Source organism: Crocuta crocuta, unplaced genomic scaffold, assembly GCF_008692635.1.
Source record: "Crocuta crocuta isolate KB4526 unplaced genomic scaffold, BGI_CrCroc_1.0 scaffold139, whole genome shotgun sequence".
Taxonomy (NCBI): domain Eukaryota; kingdom Metazoa; phylum Chordata; class Mammalia; order Carnivora; family Hyaenidae; genus Crocuta; species Crocuta crocuta.
In genome coordinates this window covers 698,131-710,039 of record NW_027533258.1, presented here as the reverse complement: position 1 = coordinate 710,039, position 11,909 = coordinate 698,131, and positions in this window count along the sequence as shown.

The following is an 11,909-nucleotide window of genomic DNA, read 5'->3' as shown; positions in this document are numbered from 1 at the left end:
ACTGTTGCAAGCCCCTCCCCCTCTGGCTGCCAGGAGACTTAATGGTCTGATGCCCTTGCCCCTCCTTCAGTTCCTGTGTATGATTCCCCTTTCAGGAGCCGGACAATAAAAACTAGAAGGTTCAGAGACAACTGCATATACAGGGAAAATTAGAAACTCTGCATGCCTAAGGAAGGCTCAGAGAAGACCTGAGAAAAACAGAAGTTTATATATCTCAGTCTGATCCTTGGCAAAAAGCCTACAATAGAAATAGAAGACAAAAAACAGCAAACCTTAGGGAAGGGGTACTGTCTGATTTTCAGTAATCACATGATTAGATTTAAATGTCGGTGTCCAACCAAAAGTCAAAGGATACAAATAAATAGGAAAGTATGTCCCATTCAAAGGAAAACCAACAGAACTGCTTCCTGAAAGACTTATTGGCAGATACACTAAACAAAGTCAAATCAACTGTCAAGATGGCTGAACTAAAGGAAGATGTGAAGAAAGCCAAGAAAATGTATGAACAAAATGGAAATATAAAGAAACAAAACCTAAAGACAGAATTTCAGAACTGAAAACTACAACTGAAATGAAGAATTCACAAGAGTGCCTCCAAGGCCAACTTGAACAGAAAAAAAGAATCTATGAACTTAGAGCTATAACAGTGGACATCATTGAGGCTATGGAACAGAGAAACATTGAAGAAAAGTGGACAGAACCTAAGAGCACTATGGACACTATTAAAAGGATCAATATGTACATAGTGGGAGTCCCAGAAGGGAAAGCAGCAGAGGACATTCAAGGAAAGAGTGGCTGGGGTGCCTTTGTGTCTCAGTTGAGCATCCAACTCCTGATTTTGGCTCAGGTCATGGTCAAAGGGTTGTGGGATCGAGCCCCATGTTGGGCTCCATGCTGAGTGTGGAGTCTGCTTGAGATTCTCTCCTGCCCCCCCGCCCCCCGCTTGCGTCCTTTCCCTGTAAAATAAAAATTAAAGAATGCTGAAAACGAACCAAATTTGATGAAAGATGGGAACATAAATATATAAGAAGCTCAGAATCTCCCAAGTAAGATGAACTCAGAGCACTCTGAGACACTTTCTAATCAAACTTCTAAAATGCATTGAGCAAATCTTGAAAGCAGCAAGAGAGAAGCAAATCATTACATATAGGGGTCTTCAATGAGAATGCATACAGAGTTCTCATCAGAAACGTTGGAGGCNACACACACACACACACACACACACACACACACACACACACACACACACACACCCCTATAGTCCTATCCAGCAAAATTGCCCAAAAGTAGGGGAGAAATCCAGACATTCCCAGATAAAAGAGGAGGCAGTTTGTGACCCCTATAAGGATCCTGCAAGAAATGCCCACAGGAGTCCTGCAAGATGAAGTGAAAGGACACCATCAGCACCTCAAAGCCATGTGGAGAAATAGATCTCAATAAAGGTAGATCATGGGCAATTATGAAAGCTAATATTGTAGCAATGGTTTGTAACTGTAGTCTGTTTTCCACATGACTTAAGCACACCTAATAAACTTATATTGGGGCATCTGGGTGGCTCAGTCAGTTAAAGCGTCAGACTTGATTTTGGCTCAAGTCACAATCCTTTGGTTCATGAGTTTGAGCCCTGCATCAGGCTCCATCCATGCTGACAGCACAGAACCTGCTTGGGATTCCCTCCCTCTCTGTCCCTCACCTGCACACACTCTCTTCTCTCTCTCTCAAAATAAATAAAAAAAGTATTATATCTACTTTAGTTTGTAACTCCAAATTGTGTTTTCCACAGAATTTAGGAGACTAATCCATTTAGAAGAATTATTAGCTTATGTTTTGGGGCACCCAGTGTATAAAGATGTAATTTCATTATATTGATAACCATAAAGAGTAGGAAATGAATTGAATTTTTGTATGTTACTAAAGTTAATCTGCTATAAAAGCAAACCAGAATGTTCTAACTCTAGGATGTTAAATGTAGTCCCCAGGACAACCACAGAGAAAATAGCTATAGCCTGTACCCAAATGGAAATTAAAAAGGGATTTAAGCATTTCACTAAAAAAACAAAAAAACCCAAAAAAAACAAAAACAAAAACCCCACAAAAGACAGGCATGTAGCAAATGAGGAGCAAAGAAGCTATATAGGGCATATATAAAATATCACAATGACTGAAGTCAGCCCCTCTTTGTTAGTAATTAAAGTAAATGGGTTAAACCCTCCAATCAAAGACAGAAATTGGCAGAATGGATAAAAACACATCCAATTAAATGCCCTCTTCAAGAGACTCATTTGAGACCCATAAACAGTTGAAAGTGAAAGGGTGGAAAATATATCCCTTGTAAATTAGAACCAAAAGATAGCAGGAGTGGTTATACTAATATCGAGTAAAATAGATTTTAAATCACAAAAGATGGGAAGGAAAAACAAGAAAAACGGAGGCAAACCACAAGAGACTTTTATTTATTTATTTATTTATTTATTTATTTATTTATTTACAAATAGTTTATTGTCAAATTAGTTTCCACATAACAGTGCTCATCCCCACAAGAGACTTTTAAATACAGAGAACAAGAGAACAAACAGGGTTGATGGTGTCATATGTAAGTGATGAATTACTGAATTCTACTCTTGAAGCCGAGACTACACTGTGTGTTAACTACTTGAGAATTTTTTAAAAATCACAAAAGTTTACAAGAAACAAAGGATGGTATATATTAATAAAAGGCTCAAGATGGCAAGAAGATAGGACAATTATAAACATTTACACACCTAATGACAGAGTATCAAAACACATGAAGCAATAAGCAGAATCGAAGAGATAAGTAGATTGTTCTATGATAATAGCTGAAGATTTCAATACCAAGGAAACAGAGGACCTAACACATAAAACCAGCCAGATCGAACAGACCTACACAGAGCTCTCCACCCAACAGCAGCAGAATACACACTCTCCTGGAGTGCACTTGAGACATTAGCCAGGATAGGCCATATGTGAGGACACAAATTAAATCTCAGTAGATTTAAAAAGGGGTACAAAGTATTTTCTCTGATCACAATAGGATGAAGTTAAAAATCAATAATGTACAACTGGAAAATTCACAAAATTGTGATAGTTAAACAACATGCTTATACACAACCAGTGGGTCAAAGAAGAAATCACAAGGGTAATTAGAAAATACTTAGAGGTGAATGAAAATGACCCAGAATACCAAACTATGGGATGAAGCAAAAGCAGTGATGGGGAAATTTGTCGATGTAAATGCTTACATTTAAAAAACAAGAGCGCTTGGGTGGTTCAGTGGGTTAAGTGTCTGACTCTTGATCTCAGCTCGGGTCTCCACCTCAGGGTGTGAATATAAGGCCCATGTGGGGCTCCATGCTGGGTGTGGAGCCTACTTAAAAATTCAAAAAAAAAAAAAGCAAGAAAGATCTCAGGTCAACAACCTAACTTTACAATTTAAGGAACTAGAAAACAGAACAAACTAAATCCAAAGCTAGCAGAAGGAAGGAAAGCATACAGATAAGAGCATTTTGAAAATATATTTTGAAAGACCTACTTATTTGCATAAGCTTTCAATTATAATATTCCTTCTTGAAAGTGCTCCCTTCCCACTTTTCAGATGAAATAGCAATATGTGTAAAGGGCAATTGTTGTCCTGGTTTTCAATCTAACAAGCTTTAGCAATATGTAGAATATATAGTAAGCATAGTTCTTTGAAATGTTCTTTTTGAACTTTTTGGTAGAGAATGATTTCTGGGGCAGCTGAGGGATTGGTGCCATGAGTGACATCTGAGTCAGTGGTTTATTCTCTATTCCTGTCCTTTTTTTTTCTTTCTTTTTTTTTTTTTTTAATGGACAGTTATTTACTTCCTCCTCCTCCTCTTCCTTTTTCTTTCTGGTTGATTTAATTCCTTTATTCAACAATATTTCTGAGTGCCTAAGATATACCACACATTATTCTGGGGGCTAGACATACAGCTCCCTGCTCTTTTGAAACTTACCATCTTGTGAGAAAGCTGAAACCTAAGCATTTTAAACAAGTGAATAGGGTGAGAGAGAGATTAGCGAGAGAGAACAATGGAATATTGTGTTGGAGAGTGCCCAACGGCCCCTCACTTCACAGAGAAGCTGACACTGGAACAAGAAAGAGCAAGCTGTTTTCTTCCTTTTTGTGTCTGTCTTTTTCCTTCACTGTAGCCCGTAGATTAAAAAAAAAACAAACAGATTAAGGAAATAGAGAATAGAAAGACAATAGAAAAAATTAATGGAACCAAAAATTGTTTCTTCAAAAAGATTACAAAATTGACCAACCTTCAGCTAGATAGACTAAAAAAAAAAAAAAAAGACTCATTACTAAAATCAGAAATGAAAGTGGCAACATTACTTTCTATTCTCCAGAAATAAAAAGGATTATAAGAGAGTACTCTGAACAACTGTATGCCAACAAACTGGATAACCCATATGAAATGGACAAATTTCTAGAAATATAAAACCTACCAAGACAAAATCATGAAGAATAGAATATCTGAATAGACCAATAACTAGTAAGGAGATTTAATCAGTAAAAATAAATAATTAAAAAATCTCCCAAGAAAGAAAACTCCTTGAGTTGATGGCTTTACTGGTGACTTCTACCAGACATTGAAAGAACTAATACCATATCTTCTCAAACTTTCTAAAAAAGTGAAGAGGAAAGAATACTTCCTAACACATTCTATTAGCCAGCATAATCCTGATACCAAAACCAGAAAAGACACTATAAGAAAACTACAGACCAATATCCCTTATAGACATTGATGCAGAAATCCTCAACAAAATACTAACAAATGGCATATTAAAAGGACCATACATCATGGCCAAATGGGATTTATTTCTGGGATGCAAGGATGGTTCAATGCAGTGTAATATACCATATCAATAAAAGGAAAGGGAAAAACCACATGGCATCTCAATTGATGCAGAAAAAGCATTTAACAAAACTCAACACTTTTCATGATAAAAATAAATATAATGTAATATAAATTTATATATATTATAAATAATAAAATATATAATAAAAGCCATATATGAAAAACCTGTGACAAACATAGTACTCAGTTGTGAAAGACTAAAAGTTTTTCCTCTAATATCAGGTACAAGGTAAGGATGGCCACTTTCACCACTTCTGTTCAACACAGGACTGGAAGTTTTAGCCAGAGCAATTAAGCAAGAAAAAGAAAAGACATCCAAACTGGAATGGAAGTAGTAAAATTATTTCTGTTTGCAAATGAAATTCTCGTATATAGAGAAAACCCTAAAGACACCACACAAAAGATGTTAGATCTAGTAAGGGAATTCAGCAAAGTTGTAGGATACAAAATCAACACACAGAAAACAATTGCATTTCTATACACGAGCAATCTGAAAGTGAAGTTACAAAACAATTTCACTTATAACATTAAAAAGAATATAATATTTAAGAATTAACCAAGGAGGTGACAACTTGTAATGAAAACTTCAAAACAGTTGTGGGGAAAAAAAAACAATTGGTGAAAGACATAAGACAAGTAAGTGGAATACATTCTATGTTCATGGATTGGAAGACTTATTACTGTTAAAATGTCAATATTATCCAAAGCAATGTACAGATCCAATGCATGTCATATCAAAACCCCCAAAACTTTTTTTTGCAAAAATAGGAAAACCCATAAAAAAATTCATATGAAATCTCAAGGGACTCCGAATAGCCTAAAAAATCCTGAAAAAGAACAGAACTGGAGGACTCACACTTTCTGATTTCAAAACTTACTACAAAGATACATAATAAAAAGTGTGGTATTGGCATGAAGACAGACATATAGATCAGTGGAATAGAATAGAGAGCCTAGAAAAAAATCCTCACAAATATGAATAATTTTTGACAAGTGTGCCAAGACCATTCATGGGGGAAAGCACAGTCTATTCAACAAATGGTGCTGGGAAAACTGGATGTCCACATGCAAAAGAACAAAATTGGGCCCTTACCAAATACCACATACAAAAATTAATTCAAAAAATTAACTCAAAATGAAACCAGGACCTTCATGTAAGAACTAAGATGGCAAAACTCTTAGAATAAAACACAGGGCAAAAGCATCTTGATTTTGAATTTGACAGTGATTTCTTGGATATGACACCAAAGATATGGGTAACAAAAGAAAAATAGACAAATTGGGCTTCATGAGAATTTAAAAGTCTTCTACATCAAAAGACACTATCCATAGAGTGAAAAGGCAAGTCACAAAATGGGAGAAGATATTTGAACATCATACTTGGTAAGGCATTAATGTCCAGAATATATAATTTCTAAAAGTCAACAATGAGACAACCCAATTCAAAAAATGGACAAAGGACTTGGATAGACCTCCACCAAAGAAGAATAACCAACAAGCACATGAAAAGATACCAACACACTAATCATTAGGAAAATGAAAATCAACAGTACAATGATGTATCATCTCATGCCCATTAGGGTGGCTACTCTGAGGGGGGAAAAACAGGAAACAAGTGTTGATGAGAGTGTGGGAAAATTGGAACCCTTGTGCACTTTTGGAGGGAATATAAAATGGTTCAGCCACTACAGAAAACAGTATGGCGGCTCCTCAAAAAATTAAAAATAGAATTACCATATGACCCAGCAATTCCACCTATGGGTATATACCCAAAAGATTGGAAAGCAGGGTGTCAAAGAGATATTTGTGGCCATTTCTTCATATCAGCATTATTTGTAACAGCTGAAACATGGAAGCAGCCTAACTGTCCATCGGCTGATGAATGGATAAGCAAAATGTGGCATATCCGTACAATGGAATATTATTCAGCCTTAAAAAGGAAGGAAATCCTGTAATATGCTACAACACGGATGAACCTGAAGGACATTATGCTAAATGAAATAAATGAATCACAAAAAGACAAACACTCTATGATTCCAATTATAGGTCATACTTAGAGTAGTCAAAATCATAGAGACAGGAAGTAGAATGGTGGTTGCGAGGGGCTGAGGATAAGGGAAGAATGAGGAGTTATTGCTTCACAGGTATGGAATTTCAGTTTTCCAAGATGAAAAGAGTCACGGGGATGGATGGTGGTGAGGGTTGCACAACAATGTGAATCTTTTTTTAAAGATTTTATTTAAAAAGTTATTTTTAAGTTTATTTTGAGAGACAGAGAGCAGAGGAGAGGCAGAGAAAGGGAGAGAATCCCAAGCAAGCTCTGCACTGCCAATGCAGAGCCCAACATGGGGCTCAAACTCATAAAACCATGAAATCATGACCTGAGCCAAAACCAAGAGTTGGACGCTTAACCAACTGAGACACCCAGGTGACCCTCACATTTAGGTTTTTAATATATTTTGAGTTTATGGGTGCTTGGCTGGCTCAGTCAGAAGAGCATGCAACTCTTGACCTCACGGTTGTAAGTTCAAGCCCCATGTTGGGTGTAGAAAATATTTAAAAATAAAATTTTAAAAATACATTTTGAGTTTATTTTTGTGCGTGGTGTAAATGACTTCATTTCATAAGAACATTTTTAGGTTCACAGCAAAATTGAGGGAAAGGTACAAATTTTCCAGTATACCCTCTGCCCCAACATATGCATAGCCTCCCCCATTATTACTTTTCCGACCAGAGTGGTCAATTACAATTGATGAACCTAATTGACAGTTTGCAAAGACTTCAAAAATTATTTCTATTTCTCTAAGGAGTATCTGTGGACTCATTATCATTATATTTTCCTTTAATTCTTTGAACATTTTCATAAGAATTGCTTTGAAGTGTTTCTCTACTAATTCACTCAAAGTCAATTTCTATTGGCTGCTGTTTCTCTTTATGTTGGTCATACTTTCCTATTGCTTTGAATGTCTATTAAGTTTTGATGGAAAACTGGACATTTTAGACAATACAGTATAGCAATTCTGGATTCTGTTATATTTTTCTAAGATGGTTTTTCCCTGGAAACTTGCCTGGACTTAAACCTGTAGAATCCTCCTGTAGTGTGCCACTGGTGTGTCTGCTCAGTTTTTTTCTTTAATTCTAATTTTAATTTATTTCTAGAGGTCAGTGCTGTGTCTTCTTAATGTAGTAGTCAGCCAATGTTTTAGGCAGAGGTTGTACCCAAATACCTTAAGACTATAAGACTCCCATCCTCTGCTTATCAATGTATTTGTGGGATGGGAACCCTTTCAAACCTCCATTGGCTTTCACTCTTGCGTGGCCTCTCCTGGGTCTCTCCCATTCATGCCTAGCTCCCCAGTTAGCCAAGGATGTGTGGAGGCTGTTGGTCAGCATTTCTCTGGTTTTCTCACTTTGGGGCTCTTTCTGTCATATTTCTGGCTGGTCTGCTGCTTACCCCACTTTGGACTGGGAGCTTGGGCTGGTAAGGCTGCGGGTGTTTGTCATCCATTCCCAACTAAACCCACCACTTTACCCAGCAAAACTGAAAACCTAAAATTAGATTTTTGCAGTCAGTCCCACATTGGTAAGGCTGCCATTTTTGCCAACCAAGCTGGGAGGGTTAAAGGGATGGGAGCAGCCTCCAGCAGTTTTTAAAAAATGATGCTTCTTATTTTATTGTCTGCCTTTGGTGAATTTCCAGTGCCCTGAAGTAGTTGTGATTGACCATTTTCCCTAACACACACACACACACACACACACACACACACACACACTTGGTTTGTTGTTTGTTTTTGCAGAAAGGAATTGACTACCTCTTCATACTGCCATAACTGAAGTCCATCTTCTCATTCTTTATTGTCATTTCAGATGAAGAAACTGAGTCTCAAAGAGATGAAGCAATTTGCCATAGGTCATGCAGCTATGAAGGAAGGGAGCCAGAATTAAACCAAGGGGCTCTATTTGTAAATTAAAGTTTTTTAAAATGTTTTCTTTCTTTTTAAAAATTTTTAAATGTTTTATTTATTTCTGAGAGAGAGAGAGGGACAGAGTGAGCAGGGAAGGGTCAGAGAGAGGGAGACACAGAACCCGAAACAGGCTTCAGGCGCTGAGCCAGCTGTCAGCACAGAGCCTGATGCGGGGCTTGAACCCACGAACCGCGAGATGACCTGAGCCAAAGTCGGACGCTTAACCGACTGAGCCACCCAGGTGCCCCTATTTATTTCTGAGAGAGAGACAGAGACAGTGTAAGCAAGGGAGGGTCAGAGAGAGAAGTAGACACAGAATCTGAAGCAGGCTCCAGGCTCTGAGCTGTCAGCAGAGAGCCCTACGCGGGGCTTGAGCCTGGAGCCGTGAGCTCATGACCTGAGCCGGAAGTCGGATGCTCAGTCGACTGAGCCACCCAGGTGCCCCTCTATTTGTGAATTTAAAAAGGCAGCTTTATGAAGTTTAGTTTCTGTTATTGTTAGCATCATACATCACTATCATACATTTGTCAAAGTGAAGAAACTGACATTGATATATTACTATTAATGAAACTTCAGAATTTATTCAGATTTCACCCCTTTTCCCAGTTATGTGATCTTTCTGTTTCAGGATCCAGTCCAAGGCACCACATTGCCTCTAGTTGTCAAGTCTCCCCAGTCTCTTCTGGTCTGTTACAGTTTCTAAGTGGTTCCATTTTTTTTTTCTTTTTTTTTTTTTAAATGACTTTGGCAGTCTGGAAAAATACTGGCCAGTTATCCTGTGGAACAGGATAGCAAGTCCTTCCGTCTGGATTTCTGATATTTCTTCCTCATGACTGAACTGTGTTTATGAGCTTTGGGAATGACCACCACAGAGGTGAGGTACCTTTCTCATCATATAGGGGGGATGTAACATTCACACATCTCTGGTGATGGTAACCATCGCTGAGTTAAGGTGGTGTTTACCAGATTTCTCCACGTAAAGTTTACTTTCTCCCTTTTCCCTTCCGTAGTCNCACCCGGTAGCAAGGAATATCTACATATATTATTTGGAATTCTTGTGTAAGGAAGACCTGGATCTTCTCTCTTATTCAGTCATTTATTTGTATCAGTATAGAGTCATGTATATTTATCTTGGACTTGGGTTATAAAAAATATTGCATTATTTATTTTGTTTCTCAGTTTGCTCCAGTTTTGGCCACTGGAGGTTCTTTGAGGCTATTCCTGTGTCTTTTGTTCTTGCTGCCATGTCCACATCCTCAATTTCTGGTAATACGAGATGCCGAAAATACATCTACAGTTTCCGTGCCCAACCCTAGAATCAGTTATTTCTTCAAGGAGTCCTGGCTCCTTTTGTTGGAGAACCCCTAGATCTGGGACTTAGGCATGCTCATTATTGCTGGGGTGTCACTGCTTATGGGCCTCTTGGGGGACTGAGGTATGTGAGGTATGTCAAAACTGACTTATTACACATATAAATACTAAGCTAACCTTGAGTTCACTGTGGTGTCTCGGACTCCAATCCAGTACCACCCGGATCACTCTAGCCTTCCCCCATGCTTATCTCTTACCCCATCCGACAGAGAGAACTCTTGCTCCCACTATTGGCCGACCACTGACTAATTCACTCAATATCAGTGCGCATGTAAGCAATTCCCCCCGCCTCGGGAAACAAAGGTACCAACCAGAGTAGTGTTTATATGCAGCCCCTTTTGCGTTTAGCCTTGCGGTTTCCAGTTAAAATGCGGTTTTCCAAAATTACTTAGATCAGCTCCTTCTTTTCCCCCATCTGGGGGATCTGTTGTTGTTGTTGTTGTTGTTTTTTAATGTTTTATTTATTTCTGAGAGAGAGAGAGAGACAACGTGAGCAGGGGAGGGTCAGAGAGAGAGGGAGACACAGAATCGGAAACAGGCTCCAGGCTCTGAGCTGGCTGTCAGCACAGAGCCCTACGCGGCACTCGAACCCATGAACAGCGTGATCATGACCTGAGCCAATGCCGGACGCTTAACTGACTGAGCCACCCAGGGGCCCCTGGGGGATCTGTTTTTTAACGGAAGTCATGGAGACCATCAGCTGGTTACGAGGAGACTGTGGAGGAGTTATTTCCTTTCAAAGACCCAAAGGCCATAGATAGATGGCAAATTAAACATGGAAATTCCTGACCAGGATTCAAGAAAGAAAGAAAGAAAAAAAAAAAACTTAACCCGTCTCTTTTCTGTCCTTGTGAAAGTAACAGCCCCTCCTAAGCAATACAGTGCGTCCAGTGCTTGCTAAGACAGGACCCGCGGCCTTCTTAGTTTTCACTGTGCTTACGCTTCAAGCAGAACAGGTATCTATAACAAAAGTACATTGGGAGAGGCTGTAGAAACACAAGGAGCTTAATGCTGGCTTTGGGGCCATCCCCATCGCACCACTGTCTCTGACACTTTGAGTTCAAACCCTGTCACCACTTTAAGCGTTCCTTATTTGACATTCTCAGTGTTTCCAGGCCCTTCTCCCAGCCCTGCCTAGCTGTCCCCCTAAAGCAAAAGGGAAAGTTTGAACTGAGCAGTCACAAGTGCTCTACCGCCCTCAAAGGGAGGACGGCCTGGGTTGTTATGGGATCTGCGGGTAACACATGGTACCCGGACGCTTGTGGGGTGCATACACTTCCGGAGGGCCAGGCGGGCAAGCCCTGGTGCACGTGGCCAGAGGGTGCGCAGGCGCTGTGGGGCCGCGGCCGTTGGGCGAATGAGCTGAGAGAGAGGCCGTGTGCAGCCAGGCTGCGTGCGCGCAGGCGTGGTGGTGGGCAGTGTATGTGTGTGGGCGTGGAGGGTGGGTGGAGCGCACGTGGCCGGCGGCTAGATGGCAGTCGCACGTGCCAGGGGGTTGCGCAGGCGCAGTTGCCAGGGGTAGCCGTACAGGGCCAGGGGCGTGCAGGCGTGGTGGGCGGTGTGTATGTGGGAGGAGGGGGGACAGCACACGTGGCCAGCCGCGGCGCAGGCGTGATGGGCCGTGGCGGGGCAGAGGGTGCACGTGGCTGGGGCTGCGCAGGCGCGGTGG